At 39.9% G+C, this 13,016-nt stretch overlaps 1 non-coding gene and 1 pseudogene across 1 annotated transcript; both read left to right on the top strand.

The window, feature by feature from the left end:
- Window positions 1-785: 785 nt before the first annotated feature.
- On the top strand, window positions 786-12,883 carry LOC109125955 (putative F-box protein At4g10740 pseudogene; annotated as a pseudogene).
- On the top strand, window positions 9,720-9,826 carry LOC147940235 (small nucleolar RNA R71). The gene has a single exon (XR_015564835.1). It is a non-coding gene; the product is annotated as a small nucleolar RNA R71 (small nucleolar RNA).
- Window positions 12,884-13,016: the final 133 nt, after the last annotated feature.

Raw genomic sequence — 13,016 nt, 5'->3', positions numbered from 1 at the left:
GGTTATTTTGATCCAAAAATATTTGATACCTACGGATTTATATATCATTTGTTATTTTGGATATAAAAACTTTTTTTTTTGAACAAAAGGATAATATATATAATGTATTTGGATATCCATTCAGTTTCCGTTTCCGTTCTTTCAGTTCTCAAGTTTAGGATTCAACTTAAGTACTTAACCTTTTACAAAAAAAAGTTTAGGATTCATTCGGTTATTTCATCGGTTTCTATTTGGTTTTGTTCCTTTTTTCTGGTTCGGTTTTGGTTTGGTACTTTTGGTTCGGGTATTTTGTCGAGAACTAAAATCGAGTGTATCAAATTGTTTAAAAGTTGAAAACTAAGAGGGGTTATTGGTTCTATGATTTTAATGGATTTGGAAATCCTGACAAAAATCATGTGTTATTCAATCATTGATTTTAAAATACTTATCAAAATGATGTGTTATTGGTTCTATGATTTACAAATACTTGTTAAAATCCTATGTTATTCATTTAATGATTTGTTTTTAGATTTCAAAATCCATATTATGTTTTAAATGAATTTGAAAGTGTAAAGTAAAGGATTCAAATCCAAAGATAAAACATGTTATTTCAAAATCCATGTGTTTTGATTTTCTAGAATTTACAATTCTATATGGATTTAGAAATCACTTCTCCAATAACAACCCTAAAAAGCCCGACTAGATTTTAAAGTCTATAATTGGCCTAGCTTCATTTAGGGTTTCTTGTTCCACAACCTTATTTCTATTGAATCTCAAAAGGTCCTTTGTTTCAACTCGAAACAATCATGACAACGACGATGTCAAATCTTCCAAAAGATTTGGTACATGGGATTGTCTCTAGGGTTCCTATGAAATACATGAGAGCGGTGCGATTAACTTGCAAGAACTGGAACGCTTTGTTCGAAAGCCGTAGTTTTACGAAGACGCACATTGACAAAGAAGAAGCAGCATCAAGGGAGTTAGGGGAGACTCGGATACTAGGGATGATGGATTACAATTTTTATCTAATGGGAATCACCGTCAACGACAATCCAACCATATAGCCTCTAGGTAAACTTACTTGCCCAGACGAACAAGTCAAGATTTACCAAGTCTTTCATTGTGAGGGTTTATTGTTATGCATCTTGAAAGACGATGATACTAAGATTGTGGTTTGTAATCCGTATTTGGGGCAAACAAGGTGGATCCATACCAGAACGTATTACCCTGAAAGTAAATGGAAAGGACAATATATTTACAATTACGCTTTCGGCTACAAAAATAACAGCCCCAAAATCTTGAGGTTTATGGATGATTTCAGTTTTAACATCAAAAACAGCGCTTTAGTGTATGAACTCTACGATTTTGACACTGATTTATGGACTACTCTCGATGTGGCTCCAAACTGGCGTACAATAGTGCCTCACGCTGGCCTTTCTATCAAGGGAAACACTTACTGGTGCGCTGAAACTGAATTTCTTTGTGGTGTGGTGAATGAATGATGTATGGAATGAATAGAAGTCAGGGTGTTTCAATTCCCCTTATGCAGTTGCAGTATAAGAGGTGTCAATCCTATCTGAGTGATTGTGAACAATTAAGAGTCTAAGTCAAGCCAATTGTAAAGATTGTTTGTCACTAACAATCCTATAATGAGATATGAAATGCAGAAAGTAAAACCAACTAGAACAAGATACTAAATGCAAACAGAACAGACAAATTAAAGCTATAATGAAACTAAAACAGAAGTAGACACTATGCTGATGAACTAATGCAAGGCAAGTAATGAACAGAAAACTAAGTGAATGCAATGGAAATGAAACAGGAATGAAACAAGACAATCACAAATCATAAACACAAGTTCTGGGGGTGAACTCGAGCAGCACTCGACCGAGTGTAGGTTGAGTACGTGGTCGAGCTAGTCCTAAACGTGAAAACAGAGCAACACAAGAAAAACAGAGCAATGCAAAAACTAATCAAACAACAAGCAAGCAATGATATTTAGACTAAGATATTAATAAACAAAGAAGGCCTTGAGGAGGGATTCATGGGCTGAGCTAATCATTGTGGTTATCTAACTTGGTCAACAAATCTCAAGCAAACTTTGAGTTGATCTCTAGACATACTATTCTAAGACATGTTTAATCCACTCTCATGGCAAGAAACAATCAAACCTATGCATTTCTAGACTTGTTCTCACAAAGTAAAGAATCTACACAAGCAGGCATTAAGCAATACATCTCAAACCAAACAAGACTTCTAATCTCTTAGCAAGTCTAATGGTAAGCTCTAGATCTAGCCTTCTCTATGCTCCTTAGATATTGGTGTGATGCTAAAATGCTTGAAATCAAACCCTACCTTCTCAGATATAGGATCAGCATTAAGATCATCTAGCCTAGAAGAGATCTACAACAATCAAGCTTGACCAAATCAAATAAACCACAAGATCAACCCAGCCTAACCCATCCTCAAGGTCCTAAGCAAACTACTCACAAGAACACATGGAGAAATATGTCAAAAACCCAGAAAATATTGAAACTTGCATCATTAGAAAGATGAAACAGAGATCTACAATATTGATGAAGAAATAAAACTCGAAATCTTAATATTTTGAAAGTTATGAAACAAACAAAATACAAGAATCTAGTCTTTATTTCTTAAACAAGTACAAAATCTAAAATAAAAGAAAGTGCAAAAGGAATAAAATCTAAAAAAAGTAAAAACTAGGTTTTAGACTCTCTAAAAAGCTGGACTCTTTGGTGGCTGCAGGTACAAGGGCCTTATATAGGAGATGAGGTGGAAGCCCTAAAAATACAAAAAGTCAAAGCAGTCAACGGTTCGGTCAACTTGACCAGTGCTCGGTCGAGTGGCTGGTCGAGCTGGCTTCTCCCGTGCATTCTCCACTCGGTCGAGTCCTTCTCAGCACACGGTCGAGTGGTGGTCGAGTGTGCGGTCGAGTTGGACTCCGGACCTTGATTCTACAGCCTTAACTTTCTTGTTTTCTCCTCAGGATTGCTTCACTTCTCCTCAGCATTGCTTCCATGCTCCTTAAGCTCCAAAATCACTTGTTTATGCATGAAAAGATGCAAATACAATGCAACTATACTCTAATGCATGATTAGTCCTAAAGCTACACAATAATGGCCTAAATGGATAGCAAAAGATGCAAAAGTTGTGAATAAACTAAGGGAAAACAAGGTAAAATATATGAACATCAACACCCCCAAACTTAGTCTTTGCTTGCCCTCAAGCAAATAATCAAGACAAAAGAAGGTAGGTGAGGTTTGAAAGTGGGATCTCAGCTCCTAAAGCTTGCAAATAGACTATCTAGAATCAATGTCCAAGTTACTAGTACTATGATGCAAGTTGAATGAGCTATACTTAAAGACTTTAGACAAGCATATCACAACCTTTACTGATTTGAGCTTTAGACATCCACATGCATTCAAATCAACCATTTCCTTTAACATTCATTAATCAAGAACATGAATCAATTCTATGCAATGCTTAAACTCATTTGGCTTGGAAATAAAGGCTTTGAGACAATGATGGTCTCTTTTTAGAGTAGGGCTTATCAAAATCAAGGTTCTCTCATGAAAATGGATTGAGCTTTAGAAGAATGCTAAAGGTAAGAACACCTAGACACATACAAGAATAAAACCTTGTCTACCCAAAGGCTTCCAAAGTGTTTTATCCTAGCAATCTAAACCCAAATGATCCTAGTTCTACCCTTTAACTTCTTCTCTTCTTTTTCACCCTTTTCTCTTTTGGTTTTCAAGTCTTAGGAGATGTTTCTTATTTGATCTTTCTAGTGGGATGGGGGATTCTTACTTATTTGCTATGATTCTCTTTTCTTCTTATTCTTAAGACATATAAGCATTTCGCTAGACTTTCCTTTTCTTTCTTTTCTTTTCTTTAATTAGAACCATTCTCAACATTTTTTACTTCCCATCCTTTCACTAGACTTTTACTTAAACACATTTTCCTCTTAAAGACTCTACCCTCTTTTCTTTCTCTTTTTCCTCTTTTCTTTTCATAACAGCCAAGTCCCAAACCCAACAAGTGAACCACCTAGTCCTATCTAGTTTGAAAAATGCAAACTAGAACTACACAAGGCTTTACTCTTGTCAGTTCAAACCTAACACTTTCTACCAAGCTCAATCCCAAAAAGGCCTCACACACACAAGAATAAACATGGCTTGAAAGAAGGTTTGGTTTAGGGGTAGGGGTACTGATTCTTAATGAGGAAATCAGCTACTTGGATCAACAAGAGTGGTAAAAAGGAAGAAGATGATCCAAATATGTATATGGTATCCATGAGTTTAAAGCAATGCACACATTGATAATTGAAAGTCAATATTAGGTTCTTATAAATAGGAAATGGTTTCAAATCTCAACATGCTTCAATTTAGACCAAATGAAATGTAGGAATTCAAGGCTTGGTTCAATCTTATGCTTCTAACCACTCAACTAGCATCAAAGTACTATTAACTTGGGCATTGATCCTAGTCTAGTGAATAAACAAGCTAACAAAGGAATAATCATCATAGATCCCTAATGCAAATACTATACAATCCTACATGAAACATGCTAAACAAGATCCTAATGTGCAGTGCAAACTACATGAACACTATTTTTTAATAGAGATTTTTTCAAAATTTTTCAAATTTTTAGGGTTTTTCTATGCCTTAGATGCTATGCAAGTATTAACATGATGATGCTAAAAATTTGAAATAAGAAAACAAAACACAACATCAAATGCTATCTCAAACCCTCCCCCAAACTTAAATCACACAGTCCCTGTGTGAAAGAAATTTGATTGAGGATTCAAGAGTAAAAACAAATCACAAAACACAACATCAAATGCAATGATATCTACAAGTGAAGGTGATTGTGGTACCTTAGGGATTGTGGAAGTAGTTGTCCACATCCATCTGCATGCTGTCATAGGAGTAGTTGGGGTCTTGCTGTTGACTTGGAGGTGGAGATTGGGGCAGCTCGACGATGGGAATCGACCGGGACTCGGTCGAGTACGTGCTCGAGTGGGGGGGTCGAGCTGGACCCCGAGTGTCAAAATTCTCTTCTTGCTGCTGGTAGAACTGCTGGTAGAGTGCTGGATCCATGAAGTACTGGGGTGGGATGGGAGGGTAACCTGGATATCCTGGATAAGCAGCTGGAGGTGGGAAGCCATAGGGTGATCTGGGCTGGAACTCGGCCGAGTGCATTGGAGGTGCTCGGTCGAGTGGGTGCTCGAGTGACCCGGTCGAGTACCTTGAAAATGGTTGTTCTCGGGTACTTGAGCTCCTCTTCCTCTGATTTGGCTCATACATTGAAGCCCTAGTTGGTTCCACAGGGTTCGTAACTCTAGAAAGTGCTCTAGTTGAGCTACTCCTCCTCAAAGGGCTTGATGGTGTAGGTGAAGAATTCCCACTCTTCAACTCAGCAATCTCCTTCTTTAAGCCCTTGATAGACTTAGCCATGTTGGTCACCTTCTTCTTCAGCTTATCAAACCTCTTCACATGCCATTTGTTCCATTTTTGCAAAAGAGTTAATCTCTTGGTAGTCTCTCTCACTCCTCTACTATCTCTTGGGTTGAGCTCATAATCCTCAAAGTAAAATTGCTCCTCCCCATCAGCCATTTGCACATCTCCAGCTTCATCAACTGTAGGTTGAACTATCCCATCAAACAAATGCTCCTCAGCTGGTCAAAAGTCAATGTTGGCTCCTTCTTGAATGGTGGTGAGCTCTTGGTTAGGCAAAATCAGTTGCTTTTTCCCAAGTGTTGGAAGTTCAAAGTTGAAAATGTGATTCCCTTGATGCATCTCCTTGGCTAGGATGAGAGTAGAGGTGAGGTAGCTAGAGTCAATCCATCTTGGTGAAACCCTTTCTCCTCTAAGTGGAACCTTAGCAGCTTGTTGGATTGGAGTAATGATGCCTCCAATGGTTAGTGCTCCTCTTGATCCTTTGTTCTCCAACTTGCCTATCCAACTTCTCAAGTAAATCATGTGGTCAATGAGCACCATTGCTAGGTCAGTCTCCACAGTGCTCCCAAGAATGATGGTACCATTTCTTGCTTGAAAGATGATTCCATTGAGAGCCAAATCAATCATCTTTAGCTCCCCCTCATTAATGTTCCCAGTTTCCTTCCTAGCAAAGAAGGTGTTGGCAAGAGCTTTGTGGAAGTACCTTAGGACTGGGCTCCTTATCCTTGAGCTCTTGGAGTTGGAGGATGAGTAGTATTTGTTGTCCCCAATGGTTTCCCACACAGCATACAGTTCTTCTCTTGGAATCATCAAACTCCTATTGCTCCCAACCTCAAAGCCAAACACATTGGCTATCTTCTTCATTGAAAGTTCATACCTTTTCCCCTTGATTGTGAAAGCAATGTGACCAGCTCCAAACTCAGCATCCTTCCTTGCATATGTGTGCAGCTTGACTGTAGCTAGAAACTCACAACTCTCTTCTTTGTAGCCCTCCATGCAAAGCCCCATAAACTTGGTTAGGTTGCTCTTCTCAAAGATATACTCCACATCTTCACCAATGGCTAGCTTCTCCATGGTTTCCTTGTGTGGATATCTCTAGTCCCTAAGAACTCCATTCTCATGAAAGCATCATAAAGTTGCCTCTTTGACAACCCACAAGACTCAGCTTCTCCATCATCCTCTCTCTCTTCTTTTTCACTTTCTTCCTCACTCTCATTCTCACTCTCCTCTTGTTCAACCTCAACTGCTAGCCTCTTCCCTTTGGACTTGTGTCTCCTCATGAACTCATTGAGAGTTGACTCCCTTTCCTCCTCACTTTCAGTCCTCTCAGGATCTTCCTCAACTCTCTCTCTCCTTGGACACGGCATCTGGCTCGACCGACTGCTCGAACCGCCACTCGGTCGAGTGCATGATCGAGTGGGGCGTCGAGTGGCTCTTCCAGCTTCTCCTCTTGATTCAAGGCTAGCATCATGACGTTCCATGGAGTTTGCAGCGGTTTGTTGAGACTTCCTAGTGATCCTTGAAGACATTTTTTTTTTTCAAAAAGAACTGAAGGGAATAGACTCAAAGCTCAAAGTTAATAGGTTAGTGACCCAAAAACTTGAAAGAACTAAGCTTGAGCAAAAGATAAGCTATGAGAGAGACTTTAAAACTTGAATTCAATTGTTTTGAGCAAATGAGAGAATGTGAGAGGTATAATCTCGTGCAAGGTCTATATAAAGAAGCTAAGGGGACAAAGAGACAAGGGTGGAGCGTCCATACCATTCAAATTTGAAATGGGAATCTTTGACCTGCTTTTTGCTGCCACTCGACCCCACACTCGACTGTACACGGTCGAGCACCTTGACCAAATTTTGAAATTTCAAGATTTTTCTTCTTGTTCTTCCCTCCACTTGATCGTTCTAGCGATTTGAAGATCAAATGGGCCTTAATTCCTTTCTAGCTCGGTCGAGTACCTCTCGTGGGCAGGTCGAGTGGGCCTGCGAGTCTCCTTCTCCAAGTCTAAATCTCTCCTTCTCCAACTACATTTTCACCTAAAGGCCTGTCCAACACAAACATAAAAGAAAACACATCAAAACTACAAGGAAAATAAAACATATTTACAAAGGATACCTTAGGGACTTCCTCCCTAGTGAGCTTGTTTAAAGTCACTAAGCTTGACTTTGGTGTCCTTTTTAGACTTGGTTTAGATACCAAGGAGGTGATGAAATCCTCCCTGGAACCTCTTGATCACTGTGAAGTTGATCTTTGATCTCCTCACCCTTAACACACAAACCATATTTCTTCTTGATTTTGAGCCTTGGTCTTGCTTTCCTTAAGGACCTCTTGTTCAGCTTAACTTGGAGATCCTCAACCATACTAGTCAACTCTTGAACTGACCTCTTAAGCTTTTCCACAGAATCATCTTGAGAGGAGAGCTTAGCCTTTGGAGTTGCTTCACCACTTAAACCTTCTTGACCTCCTTTGTCCTTGATAGTAAAAGGTTGATCATCAATGGTAGGAAGGTTGGTTGGGTTATAGATGTTAAACTTCATGGCTATATCTTCAGCAATGTTCAAGGTCACAAGACCCTCTTTGACATCAATAACTGCTCCAACAGTGGCTAGGAATGGCCTTCCAAGAATGATTGGATCTTCAGGTTCCTTATGCATCTCCAACACCACAAAATCAGTGTGAACCCTTGCCTTCCCTATCTTGACTGGGACATTCTCCAACCTTCCAACTATCTCCTTGTTTGACCCATCAGCTAGACATATATGAAGGTTGGTGGATTTGAAATCAGTTCTCCCAAGCTTTTGTGATATGGAGTATGGCATCACACTTGTTGAAGCTCCTAAATCACAAAGGCATTGGTTGTAGTGGAGATAGCTAAGTGTGCAAGGCAGATAGAATGGACCTAGATCCTTAAGCTTGATTGGAATAATAACTCCTCCAAGGTCCTCAAGATCCTTCTCATCTTGAGCTTCAGCCTTCTTCTTTGACAAATCAAGCAAAAAATCTTTGTAGAGAGGATATGGATCATACTATTCCAAGGCAGGTCCTCTCTCTTCTTCTTGGTAAGCAATGGTGATCTCTTGTATGACCAACACTTCCTCAACCACAGCTTCTTCCTTTAAAACTCTCTCTTCTTCTTGTTGCTTAGCCATCATCTCCTTTCTCTCAATGATTTCCCTAAGCTCCTTAATCTTTTGTGCCTTGAAACGTCCTGGAAATGGAAGAGGTGGCTTGTAAGCAGGAGGAATGTACTTAGCAGGCTTGACATCTTCTGAGTCTGCAACTCGATCGACCACTCGAGCATGCACTCGGTCGAGTGGCTGTTCGAGTATTTGGTCGAGTGCAATAGCGGACTCCAGTTGCTTTGCACAAACGTCACTTGGGGCTTCAATAACTAATGAATTTCCCCAAACTTGGACTTCACTGTCCTCAGTGACTTCCTCATCAGAGATATGAATGGCTTTTGCAGTGAACTCCCTTGGATTTTGAACAGCTTTTCCAGGGAGTTGGTTGGGTTTAGGAGCTGAAGTAGAGGCAATGTTGCTCTCCATATACTTCACTCTGGAGTTGAGATCTTCAAACTTCATGTTCAGATCATTGTACTGTGATGTGAGCCTTTGATTCAATTCAGCAAACTGTTTGGCTTCCTCAATCTTGCCTTGTGTTTGCCCAATCAACAACTGTTGCATCATTGCTCTTAAGTCTTGTTCCTGGCCTTGGTTAGTCTGAAACCCTGGTGGAGGACACAATTAGGGCTGGAACACTTGGTGTTGTTGCTTGGGGATGTAGGTTTGTTGCTGTTGAGGTTGTTGAGGTGGATAGACTTGGTCTTGAGGGTTGGCCACATTTGTGCTCCTATAAGAGAGATTGTTGTTTTTGAAACCTCCTTGGTTGTAGCCTTTGAATCCTCCCTGGTTTTGCATGTAGCACAACTCAGCAAATTCAGTCTCCCCCTCTTGAACTGGAGCTTCTTCTTCACCAATGAAGTGAATGGACTTGGACTGGCTTAGGAGTATCTTGTCAAGTTTCTCATTGACCATCTTCAAATCCTTCTTATACTTGTCCTCTTGATCAGTTGAGGAGCCCCTTATGGTTCTATCATAGTCCTCATTATAATTGCCATCAGATTAAGCAAGATTCTCAACTAATTCCCATCCTTCTTCCACATTCTTGTTGAGGAAGTTGCCATTAGAGGCTGTATCAAGAAGCATTCTTATCTTGGGAAGTACTCCTCTATACAAGGTGCTTAGAAGTGACTCATTGCTGAAGCCATGGTGAGGACACTGAGTCTGGAATCCTTTAAACCTCTCCCAAGCTTCACAAAAGCTCTCATTATTCCTTTGAGCAAACCCTGAAATTTCATTCCTCAACCTAGCAGTCCTTGCATTGGAGAAGAACTTGGCCAGAAAAGCTTTCTTGCATGTATCCCATGTGGTGATAGCTCCAGTAGGAAGAGTCTTCTCCCAAAGGTGAGCTTTGTCTCCAAGAGAAAATGGGAAGAGCCTTAATTTGAATCCATCTTCACTCACTCCATTGATCTTTGTGAGTCCACATATTCTGTCAAACTCATCAAGGTGATCTAGTGGATCCTCCATTGGCAACCCATGAAATTTGTTGGCTTGTATCATTGAGATCAATCCACTTTTGATCTCAAAGTTATTGTTTGCTACTGAAGGTGGCACAATTCCAGCCCTATGGTTGTGGGTATTAGGTGTATCTCCTGCACTAATGTGCCTTGGTCTCTGCTCATGGATAGCTGGTTGCTCCATGATGTCTTGACCTTGTTGTTGTTGAACTATTCTTCCTTGCTTATGTCTCAAACCCTTTTGTAGCCTGTGGATGTTGTCAATAGGCTGTTGAAGACTGTCTTTGCCTTTTGACCTTGTGTGCATCAACAAACTCTACTACAGACTCGAACAGGTACACGGTCGAGCGCAGGCTCGAGTGGGTGGTCGAGTCGACTGGGAAGTAATGGCTAATTGGATCCGGCTTCTGGCTCGATCAAGTGCTCGATCACAGCTCGGTCGAGTAGGTGGTCGAGTGGGTACCTAAAACACAAAACAGCCAAGCAAAGGAAGATTCGAGTTCAGTAACTTCACAAGTGTTTAAACGAACTTAATCTTAGACTAATAATGATCCTAAATGTCACAAAACACACTCAAATGGGCAACGGCGCCAAATTGAAACTGAATTTCTTTGTGGTGTGGTGAATGAATGATGTATGGAATGAATAGAAGTCAGGGTGTTTCAATTCCCCTTATGCAGTTGCAGTATAAGAGGTGTCAATCCTATCTGAGTGATTGTGAACAATTAAGATGTGCATATGAGTCTAAGTCAAGCCAATTGTAAAGATTGTTTGTCACTAACAATCCTATAATGAGATATGAAATGCAGAAAGTAAAACCAACTAGAACAAGATACTAAATGCAAACAGAATAGACAAATTAAAGCTATAATGAAACTAAAACAGAAGTAGACATTATGCTGATGAACTAATGCAAGGCAAGTAATGAACAGAAAACTAAGTGAATGCAATGGAAATGAAACAGGAATGAAACAAGACAATCACAAATCATAAACACAAGTTCTGGGGGTGAACTCGAGCAGCACTCGACCGAGTGTAGGTCGAGTACGTGGTCGAGCTAGTCCTAAACGTGAAAACAGAGCAACACAAGAAAAACAGAGCAATGCAAAAACTAATCAAACAACAAGCAAGCAATGATATTTAGACTAAGATATTAATAAACAAAGAAGGCCTTGAGGAGGGATTCATGGGCTGAGCTAATCATTGTGGTTATCTAACTTGGTCAACAAATCTCAAGCAAACTTTGAGCTGATCTCTAGACATACTATTCTAAAACATGTTTAATCCACTCTCATGGCAAGAAACAATCAAACCTATGCATTTCTAGACTTGTTCTCACAAAGTAAAGAATCTACACAAGCAGGCATTAAGCAATACATCTCAAACCAAACAAGACTTCTAATCTCTTAGCAAGCCTAATGGTAAGCTCTAGATCTAGCCTTATCTATGCTCCTTAGACATTGGTGTGATGCTAAGATGCTTGAAATCAAACCCTACCTTCTCAGATATAGGATCAGCATTAAGATCATCTAGCCTAGAAGAGATCTACAACAATCAAGCTTGACCAAATCAAATAAACCACAAGATCAACCCAGCCTAACCCATCCTCAAGGTCCTAAGCAAACTACTCACAAGAACACATGGAGAAATATGTCAAAAACCCAGAAAATATTGAAACTTGCATCATTAGAAAGATGAAACAGAGATCTACAATATTGATGAAGAAATAAAACTCGAAATCTTAATATTTTGAAAGTTATGAAACAAACAAAATACAAGAATCTAGTCTTTCTTTCTTAAACAAGTACAAAATCTAAAATAAAAGAAAGTGCAAAAGGAATAAAATCTAAAAAAGGTAAAAACTAGGTTTTAGACTCTCTAAAAAGCTGGACTCTTTGGTGGCTGCAGGTACAAGGGCCTTATATAGGAGATGAGGTGGAAGCCCTAAAAATACAAAAAGTCAAAGCAGTCAACGGCTCGGTCAACTCGACCAGTGCTCGGTCGAGTGGCTGGTCGAGCTGGCTTCTCCCGTGCATTCTCCACTCGGTCGAGTCCTTCTCAGCACACGGTCGAGTGGTGGTCGAGTGTGCGGTCGAGTTGGACTCCGGACCTTGATTCTACAACCTTAACTTTCTTGTTTTCTCCTCAGGATTGCTTCACTTCTCCTCAGCATTGCTTCCATGCTCCTTAAGCTCCAAAATCACCTGTTTATGCATGAAAAGATGCAAATGCAATGCAACTATACTCTAATGCATGATTAGTCCTAAAGCTACACAATAATGGCCTAAATGGATAGCAAAAGATGCAAAAGTTGTGAATAAACTAAGGGAAAACAAGGTAAAATATATGAACATCATGCGCTATAGAACAGGAAGAATACGAAACAGTTGATCAGATAGTATGTTTTGATATTACAAGAGAGAGATTCGGACCGCTTCTGACTTTGCCGTTTACGGCTTGGAGTTCACGGTTTTCGTCACTATCTTCGGTTAGAGAAGAGAAGATTGGGGCTTTATTTCAGACAAGGGACACGACATTCCTTCAGGTTGATATATGGATTACGACTAAGATTGATGCCCTAAATGTGTCGTGGAGCCATTTTTTTACAGTGAATATGCCATCATACCTTGACCGTATATATTTCTGTACGACTTTCTTCATTGACGAGGAGAAGAAAGTTGCTGTGATTTTTAACATAGACAAAATACTTGGGAACACCCATATTAGTTTTATTGGAGAGGCTGGATGCTTGAGGAAATTGGAGGTTGGAGAATACGCAGACAAAACCTGTTGGCCACGTGTGTGCTCTTATGTTCCAAGTATAGTGCAATTCAAGCAAACATAAAAGAGGCAAAAGGACAAAACGGAGCGATTAGGAAAGGCATCAACATCAACATCGATATATATGTTCATAACATGTTGACACATGATAAAGGAATGAAGCAAGAAAAGGTAGCAAAAGGAGGAAACGATCGAGC

This window comes from Camelina sativa, chromosome 8 (genome assembly GCF_030686135.1).
Source record: "Camelina sativa cultivar CO46 ecotype springtype chromosome 8, ASM3068613v1".
In the NCBI taxonomy this organism is placed as follows: Eukaryota; Viridiplantae; Streptophyta; class Magnoliopsida; order Brassicales; family Brassicaceae; genus Camelina; species Camelina sativa.
Note: the sequence above shows the minus strand (reverse complement) of the source record. Positions and strands in the feature narration are given on the sequence as shown.